Here is a 12,254-nt window from a genome sequence, read left to right on the forward strand (position 1 = left end):
GCTCCCATTGAAGAGAAAGCCTTAATGAAATGATGGTGACTGAGATACTGTTCTTAAAATAATACCAAAAATGTTCCAATGTATAAAAAGAAAATTATTTGCCAACTTTAATACTTAGCCATTAAGAACAGCAAATTACTCAATACTTCACAGCTGTGTAGTACAATATATTGGAAATCACAGACTTGAAAATCAGTGATTTTAAGGCTTTGCTATGGTCACATACACAGCCTTAAAGCAGAATTACTACAGTATTTCCATCCCATTTAATTCTATGCTTTATCTGATTTTTAAATGTACAAATCAGCCATAACATAGGCAAGCATGATTATGAACCTAAGGGTATGTGGAAAGCAAATTGGTCTGCCTACCAGACTTGATATTCTGTGGAAGACAGTGTATTAGTTAAATAACCAATGAATTATGTTCAGTTTGAGGCAGACAAAAACAGTTTACAAGTCAAAAATAAAGATTTTATTTGATGGTATTGAATTTTATGTGTGCATTTTAGTTTAAATCTTAATGGAATGTGTGTAAGAAAAATAATAGTTTCATGGGGTGGATGTGTAAAGTAATAATAACTCACATCCTAGCCTTCAAATAGTGAAATAACATAAAGCTTAGACATTCAGCCAAACTGCATTTTAGCTGTCAGCCTCCAGTCAGAAAACATATACCTTGTAATGTATTTCAATGGAGGGCATTTAGCCGGGGGAACTAATTGCAGAGGAGTAAGGGGAAGATGAGGCCACTCTTGAGTTGGGACTAGCAAGCAGCCCTTATTAAATCTAGAGCTGGGAGAAGGGACAGAGAAGGTAGGGCAGGCGTGCAGGAGCCAGTGCCATCCAGGGAAAAAAGGGGGAAGGGGACACCTGACGGTGTTGGCAGCTGGACCCACACATGATTAAGCTGGCCTTAAATCATGAAGAAGAGACCACCTGGCCAGATAAAAGTCTCACCTGTGAGATTTAAAGGCTCTGCCACAAGTGCCCGTATGGCCCTGTGGAAGAAGGAGGAAATACATCCCTTCCCCCTTGCCCTCTAGTCTCATGTCAGAGCCTCCTCTTGGCCAAAACTAACTCGGAACACTGTGGACAGAGAAACCTAGGCTGTATGATTTCCAGGGTTCAGCACCTTGAGATATGAGCAGAACAAGGTAAATGTAAGGTGTGGGTCTGAGAGCAAAGAGGACAATAAATGACTGGTGTGTATGTCAATTGTAAGGACTTCAGTGCAAGATCAGAACATGACTAACCAGAAAATTTGTACTTTCTTCTTCATCAAAATCAGAGAACCTCATGAATTCTCAGCAGTACCGAATCAGCAAAACCTTTCCTAATGATTACAGAAAAATAGCACATCTAACTTGAAATGCCAACCTGAGATCTGAATTTCCTCACCTAATTTGAAAACCTAAATATCATTTTAGTCCTTTATCATTAATTTTGAATATGAAAGAACTTTTAAGATTATCTGAATCTCCCTCTACCCCCCCCCGACCTTTTCCAACGTTCATAAACGCCCACGTACTCTGTAGTTACAAGTCTCCTTTCAGAGGATGTGCTGTTACTACAGTGATACTCATTTCTCATAAAAATGGGTGTTTTCTTAGCACTTACTAGGTAATTTATGTAGCATAGTATACTGTCAGAGATTTTCTAGCACAGTTTTACACACACTGAGCAGTAAGGAAGTTGTATGTGATGAAGAAAAAAAATTGCACTAGATAGATGGGTGTTTGCATCTAGCTCTAAATATGTGATTGTCATAACATGAGAAAGGAAGTGACAATTGAACACAGAGTAATGCATCTCTGCATCTGGCATCATCCCGCCTCTGATCTCATATTGTCTCTTCTCTCGCCTTGATGGTACTCAGGCATACAGTTTATCAGTCTCTCCATCCATTTTCTGTCTCCTTCTGTGTTTTCCTCTTTGCACACATCCATTCATAAGTGAGTTGCCAGAATACTCATTTCTCTTCCTTCAAATTTTATCAAAATACTTTTCCCAGCTGAAACCTAGACTTTCCTGATATGCTTAATGATTTTCAAAGCTTTTAAGATTAAAAAGTATCTAATTAATATGTTTAATAGGTTTTTAGCTCCAGCTAAAACAGTCTTTAAACATAGAGTTTATATGAATATTGTGTGTATATATTTTTCTTAAACAGGCCTCTTTTTAGGAAAAAAGCATACCACTTCAAGAAACACTGACTTATAAAACTAAGTGTTTCTACAGGAACCTAGAGAAATAAATCATGATCACAATTTATCACTGAAAAGGTTTTTTTTTTTAATAACTGGAAATGTATGGGTTTCTTTTAAAAGATAGTCACTGACAGTCTAGCCTTTACATGGATTTGATGTCTCTAAAACATGATGCTAAATGATAGAAGCTAGTCACAAATGACCAAATATTATAGGATGCCGTTTATAGGAAATGTCCAGAATAGGTGAATACATGGAGACAGAAACTAGATTAGTGATTGTTTAAGCTGATTGGTTGAAGGGATCTGGGAAGCACAGGGAAACTAGCTGATGGGCAGAGAGTTTCTCTTTTGGGTGATGGAAGTGTTCTAAAATCAGATTATGTTGACGGTTGTATAATTCTTTAATTATACTGAAAAGTATTTAATACTTTCAAGAGGTAAATTTTATGGCCTAAGAATTATAGCTCAGCAAAGCTGTTAAAATTAAATTGTAAATGACTGTTATCAGCTATTAGGTTTAGGTTTTAGTACTTGAAATAGTCTGATTGAGAAATGTAAAACATATCACCAACTAATTGAAAAGCATTGATTAAGCTCAAAGAATGGTGATGGGTTTTTGAAGAGGTTAAATACAACTAAGATGCTCTTACATTCCAGTAGCTCATTATACAGTTGAAATAAAGATATATAATTTTGAATTCTGAAAGTACTGGGAAACATTTTGAAAAGTTTCTCTCTAAAATGTTATTCTAACTCCTACCTAGAAAGAGTAAATTTTTTTCTTCATATGAGTAAATCATCTGTTAAGTGGGAAAGAACCCATATATCCAGAACATAAATGAACCAACCCATGAGAAAGATGTTAAAAAAGTATCTAGCCTGTTAAGTTTGATGGATCATCAACAGACAAATATAGTGCAGGCACTGTTAAAAAGCAGGTGGAGGCCCAGATTTATGGAATTCTACTGCTTAAGTAAAAAACTGGTAGGGAATGTGATTTACCAATCATCTAAGCAATTATATTCACAGATCATTGTTAATAAACAATTATTATATGAAAATCTCAACAAAAGGCACATAAAGAAGTCTGACATATAACTATAAAATAATATAATGAAACATTAATAATCAACAAGATGTTCAATTCTGAAGTACCAAAAGCAATGAGAGTGCCACATTCTTCCCATATCTCAAAACAATAATGATCAAATACAATTTCTGAACCCAACAAATCTTGGAGGTTTGGAACTTGGAAAAAAAATTTTTTTCTTTTAGAAGAAGTAATTAATACTAACAAGTAAACACTTAAGTTTTATAGAAATAAATATTCACATATACTCATCAAATCTGTTATGTCAATAAGCTTTGTTGAAATGAAGTTCCATAATTGATGGCCAGAGGCCCGCATATACTAAATGGTCCTAAACTAGACCTTTGGTGGTAAGAGTGAAAAGGATGAGATTCACATCTAAAAGGAAAAGAGATGACACAGAAGTATCAACAATCAGGGCACTTTAGAGACTGAACTCTCTGTAATCCAGAATGCCATTCTGAAGGATAGGTAATGATATTCTCATTTCAACGATGAGAAATTTGAGCCTCAGAACTTTCAAATGACTTGCATACCTTCACACAGCCGTAAGAGGCAGTTCTGTCTGACTACCCCACTCCTGCCAGTCCATCTTACCCCATGGTTTTTCCAGTTGGGGAAAACCCTGACTGCTCCATGTCCACCAAGGGTCACAGGAAGCTCTCACCTACGTTGATGGTCTGAACCATTAACCTAAATAGACATTCCTAGAAGGAGAGAATTTTATAGATCAAGAGAATTTATCAGGTTGTCCGCAGTAGTCAGAGAATAGGGTTCCAGGGAATGAGATGCAAAGGAGGGTGTTCAGAGGAAAAGAAGGAGAAATGAAGTGTCTGAAGCAGTGCTGGGGTCGGGGTGGGACAGCCAACTGTAAATGAAGGACCCCAGGGAAAGACCTTTGATGGGCCGGAATTTCAGTTGAAAATGCTGGAGACAGATGGTGAAGGGGGTCACTGGCATGCTCCTGAGATGTTTGAAGGATTTCTTTGGATACCAAATGATTTTGTGTATCCTCCATATTTAATCACAGGAAGAAGATGAGTGTTTTTAGTAAAGATGGGGTTATGCTTATCTCTGACTACCTGAATCATAGCATTAATGTTATGTTTTATATGTTGGAATTTTATAATGTTGCTATAATGTTTATTATGCACAATAATATTGCAGACTTTTGAACGCTATGAAACAGGGAGTTATGTCCATTCTTTACATAAAATGTAAGGTAGGTACTACCACAGCTTGATTAGAAGAATTGTTTGTTAATGAAAAGAAAAAAGAAAAAAAATTATTTCTGCAAGCAATTACTTCCACCACTTACAATGTTGAATGCCTATTAGAAGCAGTAATAGTTAATTGGGGATAAAACATAAAATATAGAAAGTGATTTATGCAATTTGACCTAATTGTAAATTTTATTTTTGGTTCTCATGCTTACTGTTTCACAGGAAATGTTATTATATTCTAATATTACTAGCTCCTATTACCAACTTAAAAAAATTATAGCCTCCTACATCTATAATATATCTTAATAGGGAGTGGGGAATAAACATCTCTTGGGGGACATGAGAAATCAGTCAAAATTTTGTACCTCCCATTAGTAGAAAACACCAAAGCCCAGAGATTTAATCTAGGGATAGGTAACATTATTCTCATTTTAAAGATGAGAAAGTTGAGTCTTAGAAAGTTCAAAGAACTTTGTTTATATATATTTAACTTTGTTGGGCCCTTCCATATATTGTCATTAATTCTCAACAACCTGATAAAGGGCACACATGTGACCATGTCACAAATAAGAACTGCTTTAGAAAGCAAATTTATCTTGGTTAATGCGTGAGCTCTTTGCAATGCACCAGTCTCCTCTTCTGGCTTCCTTAAAATAGCACACTGCGCTGTTTAATCTCTTCCAGATGTTCCTCAGAGGTTGTGATTTATCTCGAGCATAAGGGAAAAGACATTATGATTAGAGACAACCTAACGCTCACCATCTTGTAACTCCACTTTCCTGATCTCAAAAATAAGCTTCTGAGCACACTGATCATGAAAAACCCTAAGGGACTTGAAAAGAGGATGTATATGTCAGTCATTATATTAGCTGTCAACTACTATTGATGGATATCTCCTGAGAATGGGGGCTCATCTATCCTGACCTCTTCAATAACCCTAGTACCAAGAAAAGATCCCAGTAAAAAGGAAGTTCTCAATGGGTATGCACTGAATATTGAATGGATGAATAAATGTGACTATGTTGGTAGGCTGAGGGAATAGACTGAGAAATATTCACAAGTCTGAGGCCTAACTGGTAATTCTTGCCTTTGTTCATGAAGATTTGCTCTCAGAGAGCTCATTTATATCAGTTGCCCATAATATATAATCCTAAGTATAGTAATAAGTAAATTTTCTAATTTAAAGGGCAGAAATACTAGCTGAAACCTTTTATTTAAATTAAATCATGAAAATAATCTACAAATGTAGAGTGCATGTATAAATCTCAAACATTTTTGTATTGTAGTTTGATTTTTTAAAGACTGAATGTATTAAATATGTATACATTACTAAAAAATAATTCATTCTTAGTATGTATGATACTGTTACATATAATATACTATAATTTCCTAGATTCAGAATAATCGTACTTGCTTTATATATGTTCACAGTTCTTATTTCTTTATGTAATTTAATTAATCATATTCTGTTTACCTGTGTTAGTAAACTAATAAAACAGATCTGATACCTAACTCTTAGATTAATCTAACTCTTAGAACTGAAATTAACTAAAATCTAAAGTCTTAGAACTGAAATCTAACTCTCAGAACATGAACTCTTAGATCTGAAATAAGTACAATACACTTTGCTTCGGGCACTCTGGGCATTCCAATTGTTCAGATCAGCAGACATCTGATTTCTACTCTTACCCCACTTTGGCAGTAACAGATCTTAGCTTAATCCACATCATTGTGATTACCATCTACTTTCATAGTTCAGTTGTCATGAAAACTTGGTCTGCTATCAAGAGAATCTTACTGGATAGAAAATCAATTCTTCATACCATCTGAAAGCTAGAAGGCTAGCTATTTTAGTTAAGCTAGAATTAGAGATTCTAAGTAAACTCTGAATAGAAAGTTGGCTCTTACATGAGCAAGAGAATGAAGTATCAGTAACAAGAAATGATGCATTAAATAATAGGTGTTATTATATTAAAATAACTGATAATTGTGTTTGGTGATTTATCTAAAATATTAAATTTAGGAGATTAAGTAATGCCAGAAAACTGGGAATCATTTAAAATTTCTTTCCCTCCCTTATTCCTTCCTATAGCCCTAAAGGCAATGAATGACGAAGTACTGTTCACTCTGCCTCCTACTGCACTAACTCTTACCCGTCTCTCTGCAGTACTAGAGTGTCTCCTAGCTGGTCCTTCTCCAGTAGACTGGCTTCTTCCCCATCCGCCCTCCCCAGTATTGCCACTCCCTGCTTGAAATATGTCAGTATCTCCCCATAGGCTGTAATACAAGTCTGGCACACAACATTAATCTTTGTGGATACATATGGAATCTCTTAGTGTATACGTGTAGGACATAGATCAAAGTCTAACAATGAGTTTTTCTACAGGGTTATACATGAATTTTCATCTTTTTGTTATTGATTTATATCTGCAATTACTGTATGCTATTTTTTATAAGAAAAAAAAAGTTTAAATTAAAAAAAAGACAAAAAAATATATCCTCTAGTAGGAGAAAATATGTTGTTTCCAGGAATGAGGACAAATCATTTTGCTTGGTCAGTCTTATGGTTTCCAATCTCAAACCAAGCATTCTATCAGTCCGTATTCCCATTATTCCAAGAGCCTCAATTAAGGGCATATATACTTGGGTTTCCCAGCCCAGGAGACCTGCTCGTGAGCAGTGCTGTAGATAGGAGACACTTACGATTCATTTAGTTCTGTGCATCTGGAAGCAGGTAAGAAGTTGACCTTACTTGCCAAGCTCTTTCACTGCTTATTCCTCCTGCCCTTTCTTCCCTCTGAATTGAATACATTCACTTAATGCTTCTAATTTCTCACTAGTGGTTTGGAAGTTAGATTCTTCATTATTTTATTAATAGTTACCATTAACAAATTTAAAGTTAATGAATATATCTTCTAGAAAACTATTGACTCTTTAGAATAGTGTTCAGCGATTCTTGCCAATATACTGCTAAGTGAATTGTTAAAGAATTATATTTCTGGCATATTAAATATTTTCACATAATTCAAAATAGCTTCAAAATTTTTATGTAAACATAAAATGACTACAAACCTATTTTATATATAAATAATGGAATCTACATACTATACTGATTTATTGATTTCCATCATCTATTTTAAAAATAAAGATTTTTAGCGGTCATAATTTTTTCAATGTTTCATATTCTCTTTGAACTTGTATTTTAATTTACATCATGGAATTTTATCCTAGCATGCTATAATTAGGCTTAAAAGTCTCATATATCTCTGCAAAAATAAATTTACTTTTAAAATTTTCAGTACTTTTTTACCATTAGGATCTAAACATTATTCTCTTCTTGATTAAATTATTATTACAATTATAATTTAAATTATTTCAAAAAGCATATAAATATAGAACATGTATTTTTAATTATTAAAATATTCCATTAGAAACAAATTTTAGTGAGATTTATTATTGCCCCTCAAATGTGTCATATATGCAAGGATTAATGATTTTTATTGCTAGGATAAAATAGATTTCAATCTTATACCATAATTTGTTTTTACTGTTTTAAGTGTTACCTAAATCCTAAATAAATAGGTGGGAGTGGAATTTTTATTTAATAGTAATGGCATTAATTTTGTGTGACCATACCAATTCTGTGTGCAATACACTTTCACATGTTTCACAATTGATATGAATATTGTTTTTCATCACGATGGAGTAAAAAAATTTTCATCTTTAATATAGAAGCTTTAACAAAAATGAAGTAGAACTTGCAATTCTATCAGCTGTTTAATTTTCAATAAAAGTTCCATTGCTTTCTTGAGAAATGGAAACATAGCACTTAATTTGTCATTAAACATGTATTTTAGGTTTTCTTCACCCCGACACATTTTTATCATATTGCTTCTGTAGAGCTTATTGCAGAAGAATGAATAATGTACCAAAAAAGAAAAAAGTTGATATACTCCATGGTACAAGTGACAAACTACTTAGCAAGAACCCAGACTATTCTATATCCTCAATCAGGACAACTCAGCCTTCATTTCCCTCATGTATTTAAGTCTGGTATTTTCTACTTCCCCTCCACTGATGGCCTGGCAGCTCTGTGCATCTTAAAGGCTGTGAAGTGGACCTGTTGTGGCCCAAACATCTGATATGCCAAGTGGCCAGCTAGGGCAACAGTGTCATATACTTTTTCCACTACTACCCATAAAAGAATGGCTTTAATTAGTTGAACCGAGCAACATGTGTCCTAGAGCGTTGTGGTTTATCCACGCACACTCTGTGCATTCCTAAAGGGGCTTAGAAACTTGCAACTAGAAATTGCCAGACAGAGCATCCTTGATACACTTAAGTGGATTTCTGCTCTGGTAAGCTGCGGGTGGCTCATACTGGCTCATGAGTCTAGTCGTGCTCATCTCTTCCAATTATGTATCCAGTGAATCCATGCAGATAGCTTGCAATTGTCTATGGTGGGATTATTTACATGGAACTTGGCAAATGATGCACCTAGGGTTTCCCCAGCCTGACAGACAATTGTTAACCATTATCAGCACACTGCTGACTTTAACACCATATTGTTTCTGCATCATGAGACCTAAGGGATGTCATTGTTCTTGCCACCTTCATTCCCCTGGCGAGACCCAGGAGTCTTTATTATGTCTTCTCTAGCACAGGTCCTCTTGCATAAGATATTCTAGGGTATGATTATCTAGTTTAATTAATTTTGTTCAATTGGGACTTATAAATAGGAATTCCAAATTAAAAATAATACAGATCGTTGGACATGTCTGAAAGGTTATTTTTAAAATGAGATATTTCCCCATAACATCTGGTTATCTTCCATTCTATTCTAAAACCTTCATGCAAATTAAATTGCTCAGTACACATTCATAACATATCACATAATGCCTCTGAATTCTTTAAGCTCTCCACTCTTCCTTCCAAATAATTCTCAAACTTCTTAGCCTGGTTTTGAAAGTCCTCAATGGTCAGGCCTAAGTCCAACTGTACTGGGCCTAACTCCCCAAATTATTTCTAATACTAGAGAATCCATTTTTCCCAGAATGTGCTTTTTTCTTTCCCAATGAAGTGCTCTCTGACTGCAATGCTTGACCTCTGAGCATTGAGTTCCAGTCGTAATTAATGTTTTAGCATGAAGTGATCTTCCCCTCTAGGAATTCCCATCATAGAGAATTCCCCTTTTGATGGTGTTTAACATCTACCATTGGTAGTATGGTTCATGTACATATTTTTTATCTGGCAACACCACATAATATATTATCTTGAGGCCTTCTGAAGGTAAAAGGGACAGCTCATACTAATTAGCCTAGAACATTCTGTGTAACCTGGCACTGTACAGGGCAAATTAAGGCAGACCGTCACTGTCTTTAGGCCTCTTTCCCATGATCATAACCTGCTTTAAACTGTGACAAAATCAGTGACTAGAGAGTCCATACATATTCACTGAATGATGATTTAACAAAAAGCCACATATTATACCAATTTTCTTCAAAACTAGAGCTTTTTTTTTTTTTACTTTTGACATTGTAATTAATTCCTCACATTGGGTTTATAAGACTAAATTTGAAGTTTTTCATGCACAACAGATTTCACCTTGGTTTACAGACTTTTCTGATACTGCAGGGTTTATATTAGGAGGATGATTGGGCCAGATCAAATAGATATCATTCTCCATAAGGTCTGGAAAATTCTGGGAATTAAACATAAGCTGTACCTCTGCTGGACTGTAAGCTGGTATACAAAATGGAAGAATGATTCCATGAAGTCTCCTCACAGGGGACCGAACAGCTTTGTGGGAGAGACGTGATCTTAAGACAAGAAGGAGCTGAGGCACGAGGAGTTATACCCAGCATCAAACATTAGTCACTGGGACAGAAGTACTTTCTTGTACAGGGTTCTAGCTGGTTGATTTGAATTCGTCTCTGACAAAGACCCCTGGACACTCTTGTGTGCTCCAAGAAATGAGAGCACTGTAAGTAAACATTACAAAACTGGTTCATTTAACTCATTTAAGTATTCAATACTTTGCCCACAGCTAAGTACTAACATATCACATTGATAAATCTTGGTGCTTTGAGCCTATATATCTTTTCACCTAGCAAAAACTTTGATTTTTTTTTTTCCTGGAACCTCCAAGAAACTATCTTGAGCAGCCCTGATAATGACTGTCTGTGTCACACATTTCTCATTGCTCTAAGGGTCCTACGTGAGCTGTTGTGAGCATTAGGAGTCCCAGCGGAAGGAGCAACTGACTCATATGTAATCATCTCACATTCAGCTTCTATCTGCCCTGTGCCAGGCAATGGTCTACGTGCTATGACATCACAGTATTTCTCTTTAGCTGGTCACTGTCAGACAGGTCTCATATTTCTGAGCCCTGTGTCTTGTTCTAGTTCTTTTCTACGGGTCTTGGTCTTCATGCAAATAACCGATATTGGTACAGACAGAAACTTCTGGAATGAAAAGACAGATGTTAAGTTAGGATACTTTCTGCTCCAACTACCTAAAAGACCTCAAGGGGGTAGTGATGCCATTGTCAGTTTAGCAAAAGCTCAGCTCTGGTTTAGCAGGAAAAATCTGTTGCACAAACAAGACATCCCCTGTGGTCCCTTTCAACAGTGTGTAGTAAGAAAGGTTGGCAGGAGTATTCATTTTTCCTGTCACTTTTACTCAATACACTTGCTGATACTTTTCTCCAGGAGTTAGCATGGTAAGGCACAGGGAAGAAAAGCTGTAGGTGAGCAGATGTGTGAAGAAGAAATAAGAAACAGTTCTTCCCAGGGGCTGAGAAGGCTAGTGAAGTGTCAGTAGAAACTGAATACTTAGCAGAGAGGCAGAAGCATCTTTCAGCAAATGACTGGCTAGTGGAACCATCACGTTTGTGTGGGTAAACTCTGTGGCCTCAGTATGTTCAGGAAGCACTCTTAGAGGACAGGGAGTCATGTGGGAACAAGGGAACAAGATGGGGGTGAAGTACGGGCTACTATTCATAACGTGACTCCGTCAGCGCTGTCAGGGAGGCTAAGCCTAAACAATTTCTGATGTAGAAGATTTTTATACTCAGAACCTCTTCCTAAGTCTCCTCTCTCTGAATCTTTATAGTTTTTTCTGAGGACTGAATTACATATTAGGCCAAGAAGGTTTGTAATGGCCTCTGACCAAAGAGAATTGATACCTATTAATAATTAACACAGCCATTCATATATCTAAATCCTAGGAATCTTCATGCCAGTTCATATTTTTATCAAATATTACAAGATGTGTATTTTTTACCTCTTTTTCCCATCATCAGGTCAGATAAAAAAATAATGTGAATCAGAAACTGACTCCAGTTATTAGAAGAAAGAAATATATGTGCAAGAAAAAAATGTCTCAAGAATCATGGGGAATATACCCTAAAATGTTTAAAATCATTACCAATGGGGACTGAGATTGAGAACATGCAGTGTAGTTTACATTTACATTATACAATCTTTATTGTTTGTACTCTGAGAGCTGTATTACCTAAAGTAAAGTGCAAGCAAAGTCAATAAATAGTTTACATATTATTTAATACAGTGAATTGGAAAAATTATCTAGCTACTTGGAAAATATATTTTGATGATAGTTCATCATATTATATTCCAAAATAAACTCTAGATAGTTAAAGCTAAAACTTTTAGAGTTAAAGCTAGAAAAACCTAGAGTTAAAGCTAAAACCATGACATATAAATGTCATA

The 12,254-nt window shown here is 35.5% G+C and overlaps 1 protein-coding gene across 2 annotated transcripts in view; it reads left to right on the forward strand.

The window, feature by feature from the left end:
- SGCZ (sarcoglycan zeta) overlaps positions 1–12,254 on the forward strand; it is a 916,905-nt gene that overhangs the window by 689,656 nt on the left and 214,995 nt on the right. The window lies entirely within an intron of this gene.

Source organism: Manis pentadactyla, chromosome 7, assembly GCF_030020395.1.
Source record: "Manis pentadactyla isolate mManPen7 chromosome 7, mManPen7.hap1, whole genome shotgun sequence".
Classification (NCBI taxonomy): Eukaryota; Metazoa; Chordata; class Mammalia; order Pholidota; family Manidae; genus Manis; species Manis pentadactyla.